Raw genomic sequence first — 25,209 nt, 5'->3', positions numbered from 1 at the left:
TGTTTGAAATCCTATGACAATGCCACTAACATGAATGGGAAGTGAAGAATTTAATTCATTAGCTTTTTATGTACCCTGTGTTGCGCACTCGTTAAACCTCGTGGTCCAAAACAGTACAGCGAAATCGTTAGAATCATTTTTTTTTTCAAGTTTTGCAACGACTCTATGACTTTTTTGTAGCGTCTACTCATCGTTGGGACATTTTTTTGTGAAGGATAATAGGCAACTTAAGATATTGTCCCATACTAGATGGTCAAGCTGTGAGGAAGCAATATCAGAAGTTCAGCAGAATTTCGATGCCGTTTGCGTCTCACTTGAACAAATTGTCAAAAACATAGAAGAAAAGGTAGCGATCTGAAATGAGGCAGAATCGCTTTGAAAAAACTAAAGAAAAACTAGTGACAGCAATATTGGTTGTTTTCTGTGATGCTGTGTTGTCTCGAATGGACAAAACTAACAAATATTTGCAAAAGCATGAACTGAACTTAATTAATGTCAGGCATTGCGATCATTGATTCTGTTTTTCAGCCGTGTTAGGGAAAGTTTTGATGAATATGAAAAACAAGCTAGGAACTTAAGTGAACATGTGTATCAAGAATATAGTGAAAAACGGAAACGCAAAATAAGACGGTTTCCTTGTAAGTAGGCTGTTTAGGTTCTTATATTGGTAATGCCACGTAGCGCTCTGTATGAAAATCACTGGTTGTGCTGTGTGCAGTCTGTGACTAGTTTGCATTGCTATCTGCCATTGTAGTGTTGAGCAGCTGGATGTTAACAGCGCGTAGCGTTGCGCAGTTGGAGGTGAGCCGCCAGCAGTGGTGGATGTGGGGAGAGAGATGGCGGAGTTTTGAAATTTGTAAGACTGTATGTCATGAACTGCTATATACGTTATGACTTTTGAACACTATTGAGGTAAATACATTGTTTGTTCTCTATCAAAATCTTTCATTTGCTAACTATGCCTATTAGTAGTTAGTGCCTTCAGTAGTTTGAATCTTTTATTTAGCTGGCAGTAGTGGCGCTCGCTGTATTGCAGTAGTTCGAGTAACGAAGATTTTTGGTGAGGTAAGTGATTTGTGAAAGGTATAGGTTAATGTTAGTCAGGGCCATTCTTCTGTAGGGATTTTTGAAAGTCAGATTGCGTTGCGCTAAAAAAATACTGTGTGTCAGTTTAAGCACAGTCACGTATATAATTTTTCTAAGGGGACGTTTCATATGTCGACCCTTAGCCGAGGATACCTCACTGGAATCTTCTGATTTTTTCTTGTAGTTTGTGTAATTAGTGTAGCTTTTGTTTATTGCTAGCGCGTAATTATAGAGAGAATTTCCTTTGTAGTTTTTCATTGTTGTACAGTAAAACAGTTGTGGCATGCATGTAGATTTGCAGCAAGTACTTCGCAGCTTCGCTTGCAATTAACGAGATATTATTTTCAGTGCTACGTTAATGTGTTCTCTTATTTTTGCTCTTCAAATTGTGCTTTTCTGTGTTATCGTGTGAAATATTGTGACAATAATGGCGTGTGAAAAACGTAATACTAGGCTCCAAAGTAAACTGAGAAATGACAGTGAAGACGAAAGCAGTGTGTTAGCGCCACCGAGTAATGAATTAACTAATGTTCAGAGTAGTAATTTGGTAATTGTGCATAGGGAAATGGAGCGGGCTGCAAACAATGGTGTAGACAGTGAAACAATTAGTGAACAGGGAAGCATTATCGATCGATCGGTCGGCAACAGCTTGCCTCAGGAATCCGAAATGACAGGACATAATCTTGCAAATACTGTAGATTCAGGTTTTGCGTCCTCACCGTTTTCTCAAATAAGTCAAGACACAATTTCTGCTTTTCAAACTGCGAATATTGCCGGTTCAAATGCATTGCCGAATAGCACTTAGGAACATGTTTCAGACACCAGTGCACTGTTATTACAATTAATGCAACAAATGGGACAAAAGCTTCAAAAGTTAGACATAATGGAACAAAATCTTCAAAAGTTAGACACAATGGAACAAAATCTTCAAAAATTAGACACAACGGAACAAAATCAGAGACAAACACAGCAAAAGCTTCAAAAGCTAGGCACAATGGAACAAAATCAGAGACAAACACAGCAACAGTTAGATACAATGGAACAAAATCAGAGACAAACACAGCAAAAGCTTCAAAAATTAGACACCACACTTGAACAAACACGTGAAGATTTAACTACTGAGTTACATAACATTGAATCGAAATGTCAAAAAGTCGGTAATGACGTAAAAACACAGATTTGTGAGCATTTTCAACCTATTTTTTCGCGGCATGAAAATGCATTACAGAATCACGAAGCAGCCATAAAAGAACTGCAAACTATTGTTCATGAAAATCATAAGGCCTTGCAAGCTAAAATTGACTCAGTTGCATCTACCGATTCGGTTACGCAACTTGCAAAAACTCAAGAAAACTTAAAGGACACAATAGATACTCTGAAAATTGGTTCAGAAAGACACATTATCAGAGAAAGTAGCTGAACTTTCGGATCTACATCTACATCTACATCTATACTCCGCGAGCCACCTTACGGTGTGTGGCGGAGGGTACTTATTGTACCACTATCTGATCCCCCCTTCCCTGTTCCATTCACGAATTGTGTGTGGGAAGAACGACTGCTTGTAAGTCTCCGTATTTGCTCTAATTTCTCGGATCTTTTCGTTGTGATCATTACGCGAGATATATGTGGGCGGTAGTAATATGTTGCCCATCTCTTCCCGGAATGTGCTCTCTCGTAATTTCGATAATAAACCTCTCCGTATTGCGTAACGCCTTTCTTGAAGTGTCCGCCACTGGAGCTTGTTCAGCATCTCTGTAACGCTCTCGCGCTGACTAAATGTCCCCATGACGAATCGCGCTGCTTTTCGCTGGATCATGTCTATCTCTTCTATTAATCCAACCTGGTAAGGGTCCCATACTGATGAGCAATACTCAAGAATCGGACGAACAAGCGTTTTGTAAGCTACTTCTTTCGTCGATGAGTCACATTTTCTTAGAATTCTTCCTATGAATCTCAACCTGGCGCCTGCTTTTCCCACTATTTGTTTTATGTGATCATTCCACTTCAGATCGCTCCGGATAGTAACTCCTAAGTATTTTACGGTCGTTACCGCTTCCAATGATTTACCACCTATGGCATAATCGTACTGGAATGGATTTCTGCCCCTATGTATGCGCATTATATTACATTTATCAGCTAAATAATTTATCTACGAAGGTAGATGACGATCTGAATGACACAAAACCGGTAGTCTTTAATGACAGAGAAGAGTGCGAACAAATTAGGAAATTCAAACAAAATCAGAATCAAATTAATACGCAACACCAAAGAGAAATCCGGGAAGTACAAGATCAGCTGACACAGGTAATACAAGAATTACGTATTTCAGAGGACATTCGCGCTCCAATGCGGGAAGAGGGGCATAGAAATACGGAACAGCCACAAAATAATAACACAGGGCACTTCGGAAATTATGAAAGAAATTGGCAAGGAGCCACAAAATAATAACACAGGGCACTTCGGAAGTTATGAAAGAAATTGGCAAAGTACACCGAATTTTGAGATGGAACCGCCGAAACGACGTAACAATGAGCGACATGCGACTCACCGACATGATGATTTTGACTACAAGCTGTTCATTACTACACGTAAATTCAAAGCATTTAAGAATTCTGGCAACGACATTCATCCACAAGCGTGGCTTCATCAATTCTCTCATTGTTTTCCTCCCAACTGGTCATTATAACACAGATTAGAATTTATGTGTGGCTACTTAGAGAATGAACCAGCTGTAAGAATGCGATCGGTCATTCACGATTGCCACTGTGAAGGAGAGTTTTACCATGCCTTCCTCTCAGCATATTGGTCTCAAGCCACACAAGACCGAGTAAAACATGGCATCATAATGATGAAACATTTCGAACAATCTGAATTTTCCAGTCTTTTGAAATATTTTGAAGACATATTGCACAAGAATAAGTACCTGTCAAACCCATACAGCCCCTCAGAACTCATCCGCATTTGCTTAATCAAATTGCCTGAACATTTACGACATATTATTTTGGCAGGACGTTGCAAAGACGACATTGAAGCTTTTCAGGGACTGTTACAAGAATTAGAAATTGACACTGACAATCGCGGAACGCGAAAACAAGAACACAACAATTACAGGTCACATCCGTCGCAATTCCGCAATGAAAGAAATAATAACTGGACGCGACAAGGCTATTCTCACAACACAAATCGTGACCAAAACAGACACCACCCGTATGACAACCGTTGGCAGAGTAGTAATAATTACAGGGAAAGATCACCTCTCCGCTGTAATGACTATCACAGAGACAATCTGAGAAACAGACAATATGGGAACCAAAATAAATATTATCAGGGGAGACAGAATAACTTTAGACGCAACGGTCCAGCGCGCAGTTACGATTCAGGGAGAAATTCTCCACCACGTGACCGACAAGAAAGAAACTATGGAATCTACCGACATGACGACAGACGATATGATCGTAACGAGAGACCTGAATTGCATCAGAACTGGCGGGATTCAAACAGAGCAGGGCCCTCTCGACAAGGTGAATTTGTAGAAGTTAGGTCTCCAAAACCCAATAACGACGTGCGCCAACAAAGAGACAATAGGCAATGACTCATACCGCTGGCAGCCACAAAACGTACGTATGAAACTCTGGCAGTCCCATTTCAGTAATTAGTGAAACAGCCTTTAGCAAATGCAACAAATCGAACGATTGCCCCACACTTCCGTTACGTAAGCTTAAATTACAAGGTGCAATCGTTGGAAAAAGTGTAGATGTACGCCAACAAACCAACTTAGAATTCTTTTGTCAAAGCCACAGCTTCTCTATGAACTTTCTTATTGTTCCATTATTGTCGACGGAAATTATATTGGGAGTAGACTTTTTGAATGAATACAAAGCAATCTTAAACTTTCACGATGCTGAAATAAGTTTATAGAAAGAAGGTAAGTCAATAGCTTTGAAATTTGAAGATTGGCTCTCAAACCATGACGAGGAAATTAATCGGCTTTACCTTCTGTTAGACAACAGTTCGGAATTTTCTACGGAACTAGACACTAACAATTACTCTGCAAGTACTGACAGGGATGATATCGACGACATATTTGATACTAATGAGTTAATTCAGAATAAAATTCAAACAATTGAGAACTGTAATGACACTGATAGGCAAGACCTTTTTGAGATTTTACAAGCACATTCCACAGTTTTTACTCACAAAACAGGAACAATCAAGGGATTTCAATACCAATTTCGTGTTCGTGAGCATACTAAATTTTGTGTTAGACCATACGTAATTCTGGCGCATTATAGGGACCGTGTTAGAACAGAAATACAATCTATGCTTAATGAGGGCATTATTGAGCCTGCAGTAAACTCATACAACAATCCATTACATGTTGTTGAGAAGAAAAATGGATCAGTCAGGCTTGTCTTAGATTCGAGACAAATCAATAATGTCATCATTCCTGAAACAGACAGGCCGCAGACGATGGAAGAACTTCTTCAAAATTTTAATGGTGTAAAAGTGTTGTCTTCTATTGATCTCAGATCCAGCTTTTATCAGATCGAACTTCATTCAGAATGTAGAAAATACACAGCTTTTCTTTGTTTCGGCGTTTGTTATCAATTTCGGAAACTTCCTTTTGGTTTGAACATTTCTTCGGCAGCGTTCATTCGCGGGCTAAATTCCATATTACCTGATTTCTTAAAACATCACATCACCATATATGTGGATCATATTCTAATAGCAGAAGCCTCAAGGGAACAACATAATCGCATCCTCAACAGTTTGTTACGTATTTTTTCAGAATCTGGAATTACAGTTAACTTGGAAAAGTCTGAATTCGGTAGGTCAAAGGTGAGGTTTTTGGGACATATTATTTCTTCTGAAGGCATTCAGCCGGATCCTGAAAAGTTAGAAGCAATCAGAGCCATTCCAGTTCCATCCACAAAAAGACAAATTCGCAGTTTTCTAGGTCTCGTAAATTTTTACCGTCGTTTTCTGAATATGCAAATTCTAGTTACACCAAAACTTTGTTCTCTCACTGGAAAAAATACTATTTGGAACTGGGACGAACAAGCACAGCTGGAATTCACGCGCACCGGCTGGGCTTGAGAAAAGTAACACGGAAGGCAACCTCGAGAAAAATTTCAGTATTCTTTACAGTCAGAAAGTCGCCTTTGAAAGAATCGCTACTTAACGCGCCAATACTAGCTCATCCAGATCTCTCACAAGATTTTTGCCTTAGCACGGATTCTTCTAAAGTCGGTCTTGGTGCCCACTTATTTCAAGAAGCCATAGAAAATGACACTACTGTTCAGAAAACCATTGCTTTTGCTAGCCGAGTGCTAACAAAATCTGAAAAAAATTATTCCGTTACTGAATTAGAAGCTTTAGCTATCGTTTGGGCATTTAACAAATTCCGTTTCTTTCTTTCTGGTAAGCACGTAAAAGTATACAGTGATCATCGTGCATTACAATTTCTTATGTCTTCAAAAGTAAATCATGACAGGTTAAAATGTTGGGCATTGTTTCTGCAAGAATTCCGCTTCACAATAGTCTACATTCCCGGCAAGGAGAACATTGTTGCGGACGCACTGTCACGCGCACCGGCTGGGCTTGAGAAAAGTAACACGGAAGGCAACCTCGAGAAAAATTTCAGTATTCTTTACATTCAGAAAGTCGCCTTTGAAAACTTCATCACCACATCTTTAAAGGACATTGCTCATGAACAAGATAAAGATACGATTTGGAAAGACATCAAAAGTAAATGGCATGAAAAGCCGCACACTCGGATTCGGCATTATTATCTGGTTAGAAACAACACACTCTTCAAACGCTGCACTGTTGATGACAAGCTATGGGTACTTTTCATTCCAGACAATTTTGTTAATAAGCTCATTTGGTACATTCATTTCAGCTACGCACATTTTGGTCCACGAAAATGTTATCATATTCTTCGAACGACTTGTTATTTTAACAATATGGAAAAGAGAATTCGAAGAGTCTTGTCTATTTGTAAACTTTGTCAAAAGGCGAAACCATCTACAATCTCACATCGTGCTCCGTTGTTTCCTATCATTCCTTCTAAATTAAAAGAATTTGCTGCTGTTGATCTCTTGGCACCCCTTGTCAGAACATCGAATGGATTTTCGTACGTTCCAGTCGCTGTTGAACTTACTTCAAAATTTGTTTTTTTCACTGGACGGTCTGTATCCAACGCCTTTGTTAAAAATTTCTTACGTGAAGTTGGACACGTTAGTAAAGTCATTTCAGATAACGGACCGCAATTCAGATCTGCTGTTTGGTCACGCATGCTTCGGAATCATAAAATCGAACCTGTTTTTATTTCGTTGTATTCACCACATTGTAACCCGTCTCAACGGATTATGAAAGAAATCAATAAGCTTTGCAGACTTTATTGTCACAAAAAGCATCAGCATTGGGACAGATATTTACAGTTATTTCAAAACGTGCTGAATGAAATGCCTCACGACTCCACTGCTTTACCACCTACTCTTGTACTAAAGAATGAAGAACCACCGAACAGAATCAGAGAGCTTGTACCTTTTCCGAATACACGTAAACTTCGACACAAAGACATAATTGATTTAGCTATTAAAAATATAAAATCTGCAGCAGACAAAAGGAGAAAACTACACGACAAAGCAAATGCAAAGAAATTATATATTGGTCAGAAAGTTCTCATTAAAGCTCATTCATTGTCACATAAGAAGAAACACTTGAGTCACAAATTCTTTCTAGTTTACAATGGACCTTACAGAATTCGACGTATACCACATGATAATTGCGTTGACGTTGAAACTCTGCGTACTAGGAAGAGTAAAGGTTTACACCACATTTCACATGTAAAACCGTTTATTGAAAGATAATCTGCTTTTTAATTTTGTCTTTGCCATAAAACTTTTCACTTCACATTTCTAGTATGCTTTGTCAGACTTAAGAAACTGTTAACATGCAACAATGTTTGAAGTTAAATATCCAGTCTAGAACCTAGGGAACATTTTTAAACAGAAATTACGAATGCATTGTTATAGTGAACAGACGACACAGTGTTGTATTTGTACATTCTTGCTTGTAAGTTGCACGATTACGTAACGACTATCAGCCTTACATACTTAGGACATATACTGGTACTGCTAATGAGATTTTAATGCAACATTTTGGTTTACTTGAAGATACATTCTGGATTTAAAGTACTTTCTGTGAGATACCAGATGACACAGTGGTTAGTTTATGTGACAGCTACACGATTATATCACGACGTTACTAATGAGTGAGAATTTACAATGTTGCTTTTGCAGTGTTTCTGTTTTATATCTGCACAGTTTTTCTGTATTATTCTGGAAAGTAAAACATGTTGTCTTTAGTGTAATATTTTTTCTGCTTGAGCTATGTCATGTTCAGATATAAGTTATTGCATTTGCTGCTGCTGTTTGCCAGGCATAGTGCTACTAAATTTCACTTTGTATTACTCTGTTAAGCTAGTTTTACTACTGATTTATTTTTCTTGTTACTGCACATTGGCTCATATTAGTTGTAATGTATCATTGCTTGGTAATTTATATTTACTGCAGCTTGCTTTGACAATTTCCATTTTTTTTCATTGCTGTTTGTATTAATTGTTTTATGCTGCTGCACTGCCTCGTCCCTTAGTTTAGCATCTGAGCTCAGTAGATTTAAGTTAGCTTAAGAGGGGGTAGACTATATAAGAAAATGAGTTGCGATGAATTGGAAGAAATGCATTGAGAAGTTATACGAAAAAAGTACAGAAAGCAGGTAAAGATAGGACTTTTTGGGAATAATGATGAACGAAGGGAGATCTCCAAGAAAAAAAAGGTTTTGTTTGCAAAATACTGCAGTACCAAATGTTACACTGAAAACAAACCCTGTCCTTTCCCCCTGTGTTATTCTGCTATGTGTTTGTGTACTCTTGTATATTTGTGTTTTTCCTGTCTTTATGTGTTTAGCTAATAAGAGTTATGTTGTAGAATTTTTCTGATAATATGTTATTTTATTTGTAAAGATGTTTAGACATTATTTATTCTGTTCTGTTTTAATGCTCATGTGTGAAGTTGATGTTTCGAAAGTTATTCTGATCTTTTATGCATGTACTCATGTCATAATTCCTGTAACACTGATGTATATGTTATTTCGATGCTTTTGTAAAGCCCATATTACTACAAATGTTATCTGTATTGTTATGTTCTTTAATGATGCATTTTGCACCTTTGTAATTGTATTCTTATGTTATAAAATTGTAATTGACACCAGTTCATCATATTATTAACTTGTAAGTTCCATTTCACTGCACACGTTTCTGTTGGTCATAGTATATGGACAATATGTGAGAAGTAAGGACTGTTAGTGTTTGCACGTGTGTTAATAATTCAGCAAGGGATTGGATAACAGCATTGCTGGTTCTAAGGACAATTCCAAAAACTCTGTGAGTGCACAAGTGGTGGTTTATGGACTTGCTATATTCTCCGCAAGACTCTTCGATGGTGATTGTGCACCTGCACAGTCGCAACAGATGGCTGCTGGCCGTCTCTACAAGGACTGAAGTGGGTCTGAACCTTCCATGGCCCACCAATACCATTATTTCTACAAGGACTGCAGTGGGTCTGCACCTCTGGTGGCCCACCAATACCACAATCTCTACCAGGACTACAGTGGGTCTACTCTGTGATGACCTACCTACCAATATTCTTCAAAACTTCGAATGACTCTGCTGTGGGTTTGCTCTGTGGTGGACCATTACCTGTCTGCATGTCAAGAGTCAGCACTGTCTTTCCGTTGGAAGGACAACACTACTTCTTCAAGACTGCATGGAAATCCACTACTTCCGTGTGCATTTTCTTTTACTGCTCAGACTTTGAGAAAAACACTGCAATTTTACTGTGATGAACGATCAGGACTCTCTTTATGGACTGTGAGAAAATATTAGCTTTTGACCAACATTGTATCAATAAGTGTGTGCATATGAATTATTTGTTATTGTAATTGTGAAAAAATTTTAACAAATATGTATTGGCCAGTGCCCAAAACAATTTGTAAAATTTTTTGTGGGGAGCATGGGGGCTATGTAAGTAGGCTGTTTAGGTTCTTATATTGGTAACGCCACGTAGCGCTCTGTATGAAAATCACTGGTTGTGCTGTGTGCAGTCTGTGGCTAGTTTGCATTGCTGTCTGCCATTGTAGTGTTGGGCAGCTGGATGTTAACAGTGCGTAGCGTTGCGCAGTTGGAGGTGAGCCGCCAGCAGTGGTGGATGTGGGGAGAGAGATGGCGGAGTTTTGAAATTTGTAAGACTGGATGTCATGAACTGCTATATACATTATGACTTTTGGACACTATTGAGGTAAATACATTGTTTGTTCTCTATCAAAATCTTTCATTTGCTAACTATGCCTATTAGTAGTTAGTGCCTTCAGTAGTTTGAATCTTTTATTTAGCTGGCAGTAGTGGCGCTCGCTGTATTGCAGTAGTTAGAGTAACGAAGATTTTTGGTGAGGTAAGTGATTTGTGAAAGGTATAGGTTAATGTTAGTCAGGGCCATTCTTTTGTAGGGATTTTTGAAAGTCAGATCGCGTTGCGCTAAAAAAATATTGTGTGTCAGTTTAAGCACAGTCACGTATATAATTTTTCTAAGGGGACGTTTCATCCTGATCGAAAAAAGAACATAAATCAGGAGAACTGAGTCGACATGATAAATTACAAGTGGTACTTATTGCAGTTGTTGATAAAATACGAGCAGAACTAAAAAAGCGAGAATAAAGTACGTGAGTCGATCTTTCCTACCCTTAACAAGCAATATAGTAGAGCAAAAAGCTAAAGAACTCTTAACAGAAACATATATTAAATGTATTCGTAACTGCGAATAGTGGCCGAGCGGTTCTAGCCACTGCAGTCTGGAACCGCGCGACCGCTACGGTCGCAGGTTCGAATCCTGCCTCGGCCATGGATGTGTGTGATGTCCTTAGGTTAGTTAGGTTTAAGTAGTTCTAAGTTCTAGGGGACTGATGACCTCAGAAGTTAAGTCCCATAGTGCTCAGAGCCATTTGAACCAATTTTGAACTGCGAATATGGGCAACCATGAGCTGTAGAATGGAATGACGCCAGTGAAAATTTCTGCCGGATCAGGACTCGAACCTGGATTTCCCGCTTATCGCAAGAGGTCACCCTATCATTTTTTCTTCTTTTTTGCTTTCTCTGTTTTTATATTTTTGCTAAGTATAAATCATACCCCTTTTTTACCCTAGACCTCTTCCACTTCAGGCGTTGTTCCCTATCACCCATACTACCCCCAAAAACCTATATAACGAAAAAAGAAAAACAAAGCTAGCGCGACCGCCAATTTCACCCTAAAAACAAACTGTGACGGTTGTTTGCCACCACTTCAGGCTCCACCCACGAAAAAAAATTAATTACGCCTCTGATCGTTTGTTGAAAAAAGAAAAGAATGAAGGAAAGAATACAATACTTTTATTATATGTTGTTTCATTTTTGTTGTTTTTTTTCTTCTAAATCTTCTTCCTGGGGTGTCGACGGCAGACAGACGGGGGTATGTCCAGGTCCTTTTCTCGTTCAGCGAGGGTGAAACACCCTATAATTAACGTTGATGTCTCTTATCAGTCCACCATGTGCTTTATCGCCAACCTCTCCTCACACCCGGTACACCCCAATGGTCTGGGGGTCGCGTAAACAACGACCCCAAGTAATTCACAAAGAGCGAAAAATACAACGACTTGTGGCGTAAAACGGTGTAGTTCCCCGTTGAATAGTTCCAAAAATCTAACAACACTGCAACGTCCTCACTAAAAAAGTATGACAATGCCATACCCTTAATGGCTCTGAGCACTATGGGACTTAACTTCTGAGGTCATCAGTCCCATAGAACTTAGAACTACTTAAACCTAACTAACCTAAGGACATCACACACATCCATGCCCGAGGCAGGCTTCGAACCTGTGACCGTAGCGGTCGCGCGGTTCCTGACTAAAGCGCCTAGAACCGCTCGGCCACTTCGGCCGGCGTCATACCCTTAACTCATACTGTGGCGTTATGACGAGTAGCAGGGTAGTAATTGACGACGGGATGGATCAGTTCGGTGGACTCTATACGGACTCAGGCGTCCGTCGCAGCAACAATGCCAACATGCGCCGTGTGAGAAGCCAGCAGTCGGCAGCCGTTTCGCAAACGGTACAGTGCTTGTCGGTGTCGACAGCGGTGCATGTGAGGCAGAAAGGGTCCTCGGCAAGATGTATATAACGTTGTCGAGTGGGGAATATTTCGGTCGTTATCAGATACCACAGCGCCCTCACCGCGGTGGGTAGGAAAGGCTAGTGAATGTTACTTCACACCCGCTTCCAGCCGACCGCCGGATGTCGGTGTTCAATCACATCAGCAGGCAGTGTCCATTGGAAGTAGCGGTAGAAGTCCTTGGTTCTAGGAGCCCCGTGGTCGATAGGACATCCAACAAGTAACTCATGTCGACCAGATAGGTGCGAATGTGACACAGTGCTGGCACTATATGTCCGACGGGAATCGGCAGCCGGAGGGATTGAGGTGCCATCTCCTCAATCAGCGTACTAGCGAGGGTGTTCTTGTCCGAAATACGCAGAAAGAGAGCGCGCGCCCTATCGTGCACATTTATCATTTCAATGCCGCCTACATATGTGGGGAATGTTAGTGTCTCGTAACGGATCTGGAACACCCTACCCGAACTGATGAAATGACCTAAGGCCGCCTGGAACTTGGCAGCTACCGTAGCGGCCATTGGGAGAATGTGTGTGTAGTGATTAAGTTTCGGAGCGAGGTAGACGTTGACAAAATGTACCCGCATGTTCAAGTGAAGTGTTCGAAAAGTATGGAGACGAGCCGGCCGGTGTGGCCGAACGGTTCTAGGCGCTACAGTCTGGAACCGCGCGACAGCTACGGTCGCAGGTTCTGAAGTGTTGGCAGAAGAGCCAACACCGTGTTGCTAGAGGAGGCCGAAATGCACGCATTTATTTACACGCAGACTGGCGTGAGGTCTGGAACTGGTCAGAGAAATAAGACTAGCAAAACCGGAGGTACTGGTAGAATACTTAACTTTAATCCACAATCGGTGTACATCTCTCTTGACTGTACATAATTTCCATTTCAATATACACTGGTAATGGCGCCTTGCTAGGTCTTAGCAAATGACGTAGCTGAAGGCTATGCTAACTATCGCCTCGGCAAATGAGAGCGTATTTGTCAGTGAACCATTGCTATGAACGTCGGCTGTACAACTGGGGTCGAGTGCTAGTACGTCTCTCTAGACCTGCCGTGTGGTGGCGCTCGGTCTGCAATCACTGACAGTGGCGACACGCGGGTCCGGCGTATACTAATGGACCGCGGCCGATTTAAAGGCTACCACCTAGCAAGTGTGGTGTCTGGCGGTGACACCACAGGTTCGAATCTTGCCTTGGGCATGGATGTGTGTGGTGTCCTTAGGTTAGTTAGGTTTAAGTAGTTTTAAGTTCTAGGAGACTGATGACCTCAGAAGTTAAGTCCCATAGTGCTCAGAGCCATTTGAACCATTTTAATGGAGACGAACTTGCGTGCGGATCACATTAAGTCTGCGATACGTAGCTGCTGCTGTACGCTGCACGTGCCAACGGAAGGTCACTCCCAAACATCGCCGGGACCTTGGCAATGGTCAATGGCGTAATCATATTCAGTGCTCTTCCCAGATCCATGTAGTGCGACTACAGCAGGTTGATACGGCTCTCGACCACCTCGCCGTATCGCTGAAGCCATGCGATGGACTGTTTATCTTCATTAAACCGTTTGAATGACATGCAGTAAAAGCAGCATAGTGACCATTGCTCATGAAACAAATGAGGTGAGGCGTATTGAATTTTGCAATTTACCATTTCGGGCAAAATTTACCTCAAGAAAAAAGGATGGTACATACGTTCGTGGCGTTATATGTGATCGACTCGGACTTAGCGTCTGCGGCGGCTGGCCAGTAGCCAAATTTTACGTCAAATACTGTATCCTTGCAAAGGCCTAGACCCGTTTCTTTTCCCACGGTTGACACATGCGAGCTGGTGCGCTGTCTGTAGTGACCTCGACACAGAAGGAAAACAAATCTGCAATGTTTCTTCTTTTAAAAATGTGAGTGGTTGTGTTGCTATTTTCTTTACTTACGTCTTTGTAGATAACAGTGCTCCCTTTCATTTCCTCTGATGTGTGTCTACAATTTTCAGTGCTCATTATCACACCAATACTGACATAATTATATGTATGTGTAGACATCCATACATTAGTGTACCATTTTCTGCCGTTTCAACTGTTCCGCGGGAATACCGAATTTCAAATACACGGTTAGTCAAAATTATGTTAACACTGAAATGGACATAACATACAGAGGGCAGAAATGTTCAAGACGTTCAAATGTGTGTGATATCTTATGGGACTTAACTGCTAAGGTCATCAGTCCCTAAGCTTACACACTACTTAACCTAAATTATCCTAAAGACAAACACACACACCCATGCCAGAGGGAGGACTCGGACCTCCGCCGGGACCAGCCGCACAGTCCATGACTGCAGCGCCTGAGACCGCTCGGCTAATCCGCGCGCCGCAGAAATAATGTATTGAAATGTATTGTAACATATATTACATTGTATTTTTATTTATTGCGCAGCTGACCATTTTAACGTCTCTAATCTCTTCTGTTTTTTAGTTGATACAATGGCTGAACGACCGACACTGGAGCGAAGATTTGCAGCAAGCCTGAATCTTGACCGAGAAAAGCTTAGAGCAGGGCTGGCTCTAGAGATTTTGCCGTCCCGTGCGAAAATTTCAAGCGCCCCCCCACCCCCACCCATTTTTCGACATATTCAACATTTCTCATAATATAATTCTTACATCGCGCCCTATTTTCACATATCACACTTATTCGTCTCTTTGTTGTGAATATGTCTTTAAGATCAAAGCAGCAGTAAGTGATATGTTTGCAGTGAAATACATTGTTAACCATAACTCCAAAATTAACATGTCGACCAAGATTAATTTATGTCACCGGCAGACCATAAAACAAAAATCTGTTCACTTTTTCTCGTTCCTTGAGCAGAGAATGAGGGTTTTAGCGATAAACTGTTTTTGTGTAAATCACAGCTTCCTTAAAGCACTTTTCACAGAGATGTTTATCTTCATTTATCTTCAGATGTGGCACATATTCGTCGCAGCACATGATTATGACAAAGAAACAAAAGCATATCTATTCACTTCCCTCTGTACTAAGGCCGGGACATCGAAAGATAGATATTTATATTCGATATAATCTACTTCTGTTATTATCAATATCGATACCAACGAGTAATCGATTTATAAATATCTCAGGGAACAATAAAAATAAAAGGACTGTAGTATGTGATACCTTCATCAATCAGTCTGCACAGGCAGATGACATTTGTTAATTTATTTCGCCATTACACAGAATAAATGCAGTCATACCCTACAACAAATCTTCACTGTGTAAATGCTGAAAAAGTATGACATATATAAATCAATCAAACCTAAACGTAATGAAAAAGATGTATGAAACCCTTGTCTTATAGGACAGATATTTTTCTTGCTTGGCACCAACGAAATACTGTATGACTTTGTTTAATTTCAAAGGATCAGCTAGCTTATGTTCAGTCTACACCGTTGCCAGCCCACTTAGTCGTGCCTGGCCCATTGCTGCTCTCAGGTACGAGTTTATCAGTTTAAACTTCGAGAAACGTCTTTCTCCACTTGCCACTGTCACCAGTTGCGTCAACAAAATGCGTAATGCTGCACTCACATTGGGCGCAAAACAATACTCTTGTATGAGTTTCAACGTTTCAATTGGCGTTCCACCGGGCTTCACCAACGTTGACACTACTGAAGTTCATCTTTTAAATCGACAAGACTGATGTCCTTATCCTGTCGTGACTAAAACTGTCGCACAGCTTGGAACACTTTTCGCTTAGAACGTCAGGTGACATGTTCTTAATTTTACTAATGTCATACAACAAATCAAAAAGCTCACTGCGACATTTGATCTGTTGAAATCTCTCACTGAGAGCATATATTATAACATTCAGTACTTTAAAATAAAAATATGCTTTGCACTGTAATTCTGGATGTTCAGTTTTCTCACTGTCTCCCTCACACTGGAACTGTTTCTTCTTCCTTCGCTTTCGTATCTGCATTGTACCACCTACAACTGGGTTTTACATATCGAGTCCTCCCTGAAGTTTGTGAATTGCTCTTTATCTTTTCGAGCAAGTCTACAGCTACCGATATATTTTTTCTTTCTTGAGGCCTTTGTTCCGCGTCAACGCGGGATCGGCCGTGTTACTATTGATTTGGTAGTGTTAGTTGCAGAGGCTGGCCAGATGCCCTTCCTGCTGCCACCCCGAACGCCTCGGGACGGAATTAATGTAAGCGTCTGCGTCTAGTGTAAGCCACGTGTTCAAATGTCTGCGAGGCATGTAACTGAGCCGGAACGTGGGGACCAGCGCGGTATTCATCTAGCGGGATGTGGAAAACCGCCTACAACCACATCCAGGCTGGCCGCCATACTGGCCCTCGTCGTTAACCCGCCGGACGGATTGGGTCCAGGACCGGCACGCCTACACGAGTCCAGGAAGCAGAACATTAGTGCTCTTGGCTACCCTGACGGGTTCAACAGCTTTCGATATATCTGCGGTAATATTTTATAGCTGATAATATTTAAATGGAGTAATACATCATACGATATTACCACAGAACAAAGGAACGTAATATCACGAAAACGGTTTGCCAAGCTACAAGTCTCATGTGAAACTATTCTGTCTGTATTTTCTCTTCGCTTATTTCAACTAGGGCATCATAGACCTCCCCCATGTTATAGTAGAGAGGAGCGATTGCATTGATCCTTTCGCACCTTGTACTTAGTGACTTCAACGTTAGGGTAGATACACTACGTCATCAAAAGTATCCGGACACCCCTAAAAACATACGTTTTTCATATTAGGTGCATTGTGCTGCCACCTACTGCTAGGTACTCCATATCAGCGACCTCAGTAGTCTTTAGACATCGTGAGAGAGCAGAATGGCGCGCTCTGCGGAACTCACGGATTTCGAATGTGGTCAGGTGATTGGGTGTCGCTTGTGTCATACGTCTGTACGCGAGATTTCCAACTCCTAAACATCCCTAGGTCTACTGTTTTCGATGTGATAGTGAACTAGAAACGTGGAGGGGTACGTACAGCACAAGAGCATACAGGCCGAGCTCCTCTGTTGACTGACAGAGACCGCCTACAGTTGAAGAGGGTCGTAATGTGTATTAGGCAGACATCTATCCAGATCATCACACAGGAATTCCAGACTGCATCAGGATCAATTGCAGATACTATGACAGTTTGGCGGGAGGTGAGAAAACTTGGATTTCATGGTCGAGCGGCTGCTCATAAGCCACACATCACGCTGGTAAAAGCCAAACGATGCCTCGCTTGGTGTAAGGAGCGCAAGCATTGGACGACTGAACAGTGGAAAAGCGTTGTGTGGAGTGACGAATCGCGGTACACAATGTGGCGATCCGATGCCAGGGTGTGGGTATGGCGAATGCCCGGTAAACTTCATCTGCCACCGTGTGTAGTGCCAACAGTAAAATTCGGGGGCGGTGGTATTATGGTGTGATCGTGTTTCTCATGGAGGGGGCTTGCATCCCTTGTTGTTTCGGGTGGCATTATCACAGCACGTGCCTACATTGATGTTTTAAGCACCTTCTTGCTTCACATTGTTGAAGAGCAATTCGGGGTTGAATCTTTCAACACGATCGAGCACCTGTTCATAATGCACGGCCTGTGGCGCAATGGTTACACGACAATAATATCCCTGTAATGGACTGGCCTGCACAGTGTCCTGACCTGAATCCTATAGAAAACCTTTGGGATGTTTTAGAACGCCGACTTCGTGCCAGGCCTCACCAACTGACATCCATACCTCTCCTCAGTGCATCACGCCGTGGAGAATGGGCTGCCATTCCGCAAGAGATCTTCCAGCACCTGATTGAACGTATGCCTGCGAGAGTAGAAGCTGTCATCAAGGCTAAGGGTGGGCTAACACCATATTGAATTCCAGCATTACCGACGGAGGACGCCACGAACTTGTAAGCTCTTTTCAGCCAGGTGTCATGGTACTTTTGATCACATAGTGTACATGATCATTCAGGACTGCCCAGCGTCGCGTAGACGCAGGAAAGGAATCGTAAATTTTCTCACCAAACAAAAGAATGAAACTGCGTATTCTGATGCCTTTGCAGTGTCATTCACAACTATATTTAAGGAATGACTGCTTCAGGGAACATAATATGCCTTAGGATTTACATCTGAAATCCTCTTTTGCATTCCTATGTTCTTCCCTTTCATGTCAGAACCGTCATCACAGCCCTGACCGCTCATGCCCTCCAGAGGTATTTTCATTTCTTATAACTATTATGTGACTACCTCTGTAAGCCCCAAACCAGAGGTATCTCTTACAGGTATAAATGCAGACAAATGATAATTATATTGACATCGCACTTATCAAGATCATTAGAGGCGACGTCACTTCGATTATTCGACCATACGAACACCATCATCTACGTGAAGGGAGAGGAGAAGATGTCATGGATGCGTCGAATCTTCAATTTTGCTGCTATTTAAATTCTGGAATTCTACGGTTGTCCTGTTCTCCATCGACTCAAGAACAAGATGCGTAAAAACAGTGTTGCTGTGTCTGCTTATGAAAATATAAAATTATCTTTAATTTGTATTGGAAATAAATGAATTTTCCCCTCCTATATGTGTGTATTTTTTTTTTTTTTTTTTTTTTTTTTTTTTTTTTTTTTTTTTTTTACTGATTTCACCCTGATCCATGTAATTTATCCCAGATACTGCGCCTGTGATTTTCCTGAAGGACTGGCGATATAATTTTAGACATGTCTCCTATATGTCTTTGGAAGCGGACATGGTCACATGCTATCTGTTTCCATAATCCGATCCCGACATCACGATAGGCAAACTCCCATGTCACCATTTCATGTGTTTTGTTTTTCTCCATCTTAAGCGTCACCTCCCTCATGCTTCAAACTAATACTCTGTGCGTCTTGCACAGCCTTTGTATACATTTGTGAGGGGAGGGATTTGTAAAAGAACAACAGAGACGTATGGTAGCAAATAAAGTTCTTCTTACTGTTTGAATTATTTTTGCACACACACACATACACATTTACAGTTCTTTCTTTTACAAATAATAGCACTGGTTGGTTTTTTTTTTTTTTACTTTTCATTGCAGTACTGATTAAATATTCCTACATCACTAACAGTACAGGATGAAAATATTCCATTACATCGCAGTACTGATTACAGCTATTGTAGAGGTACAGTTTCTCTTACACCAATACTATTACTATCACCAGTGAAATTTCGCGCAAACACAAGACTTAATTTATTCGTTGAAGTAGGTGTCGCTAAACATTTTCCTCTTCAAGCAGCTGAAATAATTTAATAATACAGTGAAGTTGGTGGCTCTAAAACGTCCATTCCAAACAGCTGCACTAAAATGCACTGGATGGAACTCAAACTTAAAACTAGTACGACTTGGACAGCTAGAAGTAGGTAAAACTTAAAAACTATTCTATTTATACATGCAATCCACAATGACACGCGCAAATGAAATGCAAAAGAGAGAAATACTGTAAAATTATGTTTTTTCTTCCATTCACAGTTTTTTAACTTTTCTGATGATTTTCTACAATTTCTAAGCTTTTTGTATATATTTTGCACACTTTTAAACTTTTTAATAATTTTTTAAACTTTCCCAGCACTTTGTGTGCAAACACATTATGCTGCTTATTAAGAAAAAAAGTAAGCTGAATGTATTTAGACGTAAGCATACATATTTACATGGGCATCCACACTCAAACGCGCTCACACGCATACACACAGACATATAATCAATCATACATGCAGGCACACCATACATCACACACATACAATATTTACAATATGATAAAGGAGCTATATCATTCATCACAAGCTCTCACTCAGCCAGCCACTCACTCTTTCTCTCTCTCTCTCATTCACACCATCGGAGTCCCACCACACTGTCTCGAGCTTCAAGTAAATAGTGTGAGCACAGAAGGATTTTGACCCTATCATCACAAATGACTCTTTTATCGCAATGAGGTGACAATCTGAATTTAGACTGCAGCACAGAGCACACATCATGACCTCGCCATCAAATACTATTTGCTGTACCATGTGTGGAGGTTGTGATGGAGCACCGCGAATACCACCGCACAGACACTGTAAGTAGTCTTCAACTGTGAGGACATGTGATGCTACACGTTGCACACCCTTAGCCCACCTCTGGGTGTCCCCATCTATTGTACGATATGCATACATTTTGGATCTTAGCCCCACAAACTTCACAATTGGCAATCCATTTGGCTCATCTTTCATTAAGCCAATCATTAAGCCAATGACCTTATTCTGAGAAACAATACCGTAAGGATTATCGGCTGCATATCCGGATGTGTCGAATTTATTACTGTGACACCTCATTATTTCATATTGATTGGAGTTCTTCACCTAGTAGATGAAGATATCCATATCCATATAAAGTAACTTCAGTTCGATGAAATGAGTTTTAGTAAACTCATAGTAGAACTGGTACATATGGAATTTGGTGATGTCCAGTATATAAACTCTTCAACCTCTCCACAGCAACAAACTTCTCATTGAAAAAAGTGCCCTGCCTAAAATTTGGTCTGGCAATGCATTTTCTTGCGCTATAATCCCCATCCCATTCAATTCTAATCAAAATATCAAGTTCATTTCTTACATTCCGCAGGGTTTTACTGAAATGGAGTTATTCATTAATTTATAAAAATCCTTTTCGAAATCACTAGTTTGGCTCACCCTCTTTTCGGTATTTACTTCAATATATTCCTTCGCCAGAGGGACTGATTGAAGAAGATAGTTCGAGTGACTCTACCTAGCTCCATCCTTAAGCTGAGGCTCTGCTGGACAGTGCTTCCTTGCGGAACTTGTTGCTCTGGGCATAATGGCAAGCCGCTTCTAATTTCATGCATACTAACAGGGTATATTAGGTTTCCCTCCACCACATACCCTACATCAGAATCAGTCACCTAATCCCTCTAATTCGTTTTCAGGCACCCATTGAAACCCACCAACCGGCAGTGGCTGCATCATAGCATGCCCATATAAGTTATTCACATCGAAATACAGAGTATAACTTGAATCAAGGGATGCATTGAACCCCGCACCCATACATCTGCTATTTGCCTTGACTTATCTCTGGACACACTGGAAAAGTCCCCCATGAATCTTACACTCAAAGGAAAGAAGCGTATCAGGTACGGTGAAAAGTTTGATGCTGCTCCTCGTTTTCTTGAGCATTGCATCCCAGCACAAACCAGGTGCTGTGTAGTAAAAGGTGGGGTCCAGAGAGTATGTGGCCAAGCATAGACTCCAGGACTTTTCAAAAACATCCACAAGCAAGTGCACGCCGGTGTCCATGTATTGCATTGTGTATTCACACAAACTGGGAATGTAGAATTCTCGCCATAGATTGCTGGCATGCTTATAATCTGCACTAGTTATGGCATCGCCTGTGCGAGTACTGGTAAAAGCAGATACGTTGGGTAGCCTGGTTTTGTCGAGTTTCGCCTTACTATCCAGATATTCATAAGGGAAAACTCCTTTCCTAGTCACAAGTTGAAACTTTTCCTCGTCGGGGTATGCAGATTGGTTGATGCGCATATCCTCCTGAGGTAGCGTGTCAACATGTTTCTGGAGTGACGTCTGCATGAAACGTGGAGATCAAGGAAGCAGAGGTAATTTTTGGAGTCATTCGTTTCGAGAAAGAGATATACTTCTCTACAGTCTCAGGCAGGACACTGACCTGATCTTTCTTCATACTAAAATCAGCCAACTGCTCAACTATAAAGTGAGCATCATACCCACTTAAATTATGGAAGAAAAAGGATACATGTCATGTTAAACCCTGTAAGATGACAACGATTTCTACGCCAAATTTCCCCTTTTCTATCTAATGGCAGTCCATAAATATGACAGTTAACCACATCATTGTATAACTTTTTATCCTCCTCGGATTTGGTGCTGTAAGGCCCATCAGCAACCCATGACAGTTTTTCAAGCTAAGTGAGCAACAATGCCACAGGATTATCCTCGACATAAGATTGATAGGTGTTAAGACTTGCATCAAAAAGGAAGCATACAAGTTGGTACACTCCCGCATATGGTGAATATTTTTGCGTGAAGGTGGTATGTGAGGCTAAGGGGTTCCCTTCAAATTGGGTGATAGGAGCAAGGAGACATTCGAAATCAGCATTCTTGAATTTAATGAACTTGTTTTCTTCTGAAGACATAACAACACATACGGACTCTTTGAATTCACAGTCCTTCAGATGCCTTTTTAAATACTTTTCTTCTGAAAAAGTATTTAGACACCTGAATCAAATGTGTTGTTTACGCTTGTGATTATTGAGTTGGGAGTTAAGGAGGAAGTACATGTCTTTGATACCAATATAATACTGATTATCGTCTTCAGAGAAAGGCAGCATGTTTACATGAAGATCACACTCACCTGCATATTTCAAAAAATGGAGTGGTCCAACTATTATATGCTTGTCCTGCTCATCTGGCTTGCTTTTCTTCTCCAGGCCATAGACATGAACCGATATCCTAGGATCTTGTGCTTCAAATTTTGGTATATCCTGAATCCTAACGGGAAACTCAATAGTGTCAAAGTTATAACATCCACGAATGTTAAGACCTATTCTGTGTCGAGATTTATGCTGCACATGTTTCTTGTAATTACTCTGCCAAGTCAGGATTGACCATGCAAAAAAAACTAGATCCTTTTAATTTTGGACATTAATACATGCCTTCTTGTCAGCTATAGCCTTAGGGAGCTTGATAAAATTGGACCCTCCTTTTAATGGACCATAGACATGGATATGTTTGTCGAGTTGTGGTATTTGGATGAGTGCCTTGGCTGACCATCTAATTTCTATCTCGGAAAACTGGGCCAGTATAGCACCCAAGGTGGATTCAAGACATCACTTAGTGATTGATGAGCTCCGAGACATAATGCCATTATCAACTCCAGATGTAGTGCACACTTTTCTCTTCAGCAGCATGCTGCCATTTGGGTGGGTGAGTGAACTTGCAGCAGAGTACTGCATTACATTTAATGGTATTCAATCTCAGATCATCTAGACCTTTGAGAAGATCCATCTCCAGCACTGGGAGGCATGCTTCTAGAAATCTGACTGGGTCACGATACCCTCTGGGTGGACTGTCAATTGTGATGAAAGAGATATGCCCCTCAAAGACCTTAGCAACTGCCAAGCATTCTAGAGGGGCCACGATGCTACTAATCTAATGTCCTTCAGTATCAGGATGGGACAGAGCACTACCGCTAGCCGCAGGTTCATTATCATAAACACTATAACTAGGAGACGACTATGTCCACCTGGTGGATGACAGCATTGGGGAGAAGGTGCCTGTTGGGGGGGGGGGGGGGGGGGAGGGGCGGGGAGGGGTATGTGTCAAGGCACATAGACCTTTTGTTGCTGGCGAGGCGAACAGTTGGAGCTGGAGCGGACTGAGGTGGCAGTGGTGAGGCCCAGTGGGAAAAACCCAGGTTATGGCGACAGTGTCCAGTGGTGCTGCTACTGCAGCTTCCTCAGCAGCTGGTACCTCATGCATCCACTATGGTACTATGGTGTTTCACCCCTCGCCTTGGGACCATCTACCTAGCTCACTGATGCTACCTAAAACAGTAAGATATTGAACGTAATTATTTCTTGAAAATATTAGAGACATACACACAGAAAATCGCATTTAAAATCGTATTCCTTAGCTCACTGAAATACAAACAGAAAATCGTTTCCTTTATTTCACTGCAATATGAACAGAAAATAATATTCTCTAATTTACTGAAATTACTTATATATCAAACACATTGAACCTGAAAATCGTAGTCTGTTACTTATAAGACTGAATCGATGGCTCCTGGCTCTCGGCCTTGATACATACACCTATGTCTCCTTCCTCATCCACTGCAGCACCTAGAAAAACAAAAAATATGTCTCAAACAACTGAATGCGCCATGTTACGAAAAATAAATGCATATAAATTCTAAAGTCCTCATCATTAGAACCACAGCACATTAGCCGAACAAAAAATAATTTTCTATAACAGCTACCTGTTATAATTAAATAAATGCACTTATATTCCCGCTGTGTCGAATCGCTTATTATTGCTGGAGGCTGTTGCTGGAATAGTCTCTCAGCTTCCAGCTGCAGATCAAGATCAGGCAACATCTCACGGACGAAGGGTACAATGACAATGACAAGAAAAAAGGAAGAAGGACTTTTATAACGGTTACGGAATAAAATTTCGTCACACACTATAATTACAGCAGCGAAACATTCAAAAGCTTGGTAGCACGGAGGTATGCCTCTACTGACTACGACTTAAACCAGTGCTGTGAGGGATCCTAAAATTACAGGGCACACAGGTACATTGAATGATTAGAACAATTAAATTACATGACAGACTGTACAGGTGAAAGATTTTGCTGCTGCTACTGCTGGTGATGCTCTCGCTGGAAATTGTGTGCTTCATTTTTTTTCCACGAGAAACAATTGCCAGAAGAACAAACAATCAACCACACGAGCGAGCTGATGGTGACAATGAAAAGAGTGACTGCACCACGAAGATAGTTCATATAGCCCTTATCTTATCCATCCACCATTTTAACCAGGGAACCAATAGGAATGCAACATTCCTCTCCAGCTGCTGATGAATGCTGGTCCCTGGTATCTCCAGCAAAAGGGAGCGAAGTGTCTCAGGGATGAAGACTGAGAGGTTTCACACATGTGCCAGAGCCTGCCACGTTCTTTTTAGAGTCTGTGTTCAACTGTGGCGGTACTTCAAATGGCTCTGAGAACTATGGGACTTAACATCTATGGTCATCAGTCCCCTAGAACTTAGAGCTACTTAAACCTAACGAACCTAAGGACACCACACAACACCCAG

The sequence above is a fragment of the Schistocerca americana genome, chromosome X, assembly GCF_021461395.2.
Source record: "Schistocerca americana isolate TAMUIC-IGC-003095 chromosome X, iqSchAmer2.1, whole genome shotgun sequence".
NCBI classification, from domain to species: domain Eukaryota; kingdom Metazoa; phylum Arthropoda; class Insecta; order Orthoptera; family Acrididae; genus Schistocerca; species Schistocerca americana.
The sequence above is the reverse complement of the archived record's forward strand: the minus strand, read 5'-3'. Positions refer to the sequence as shown.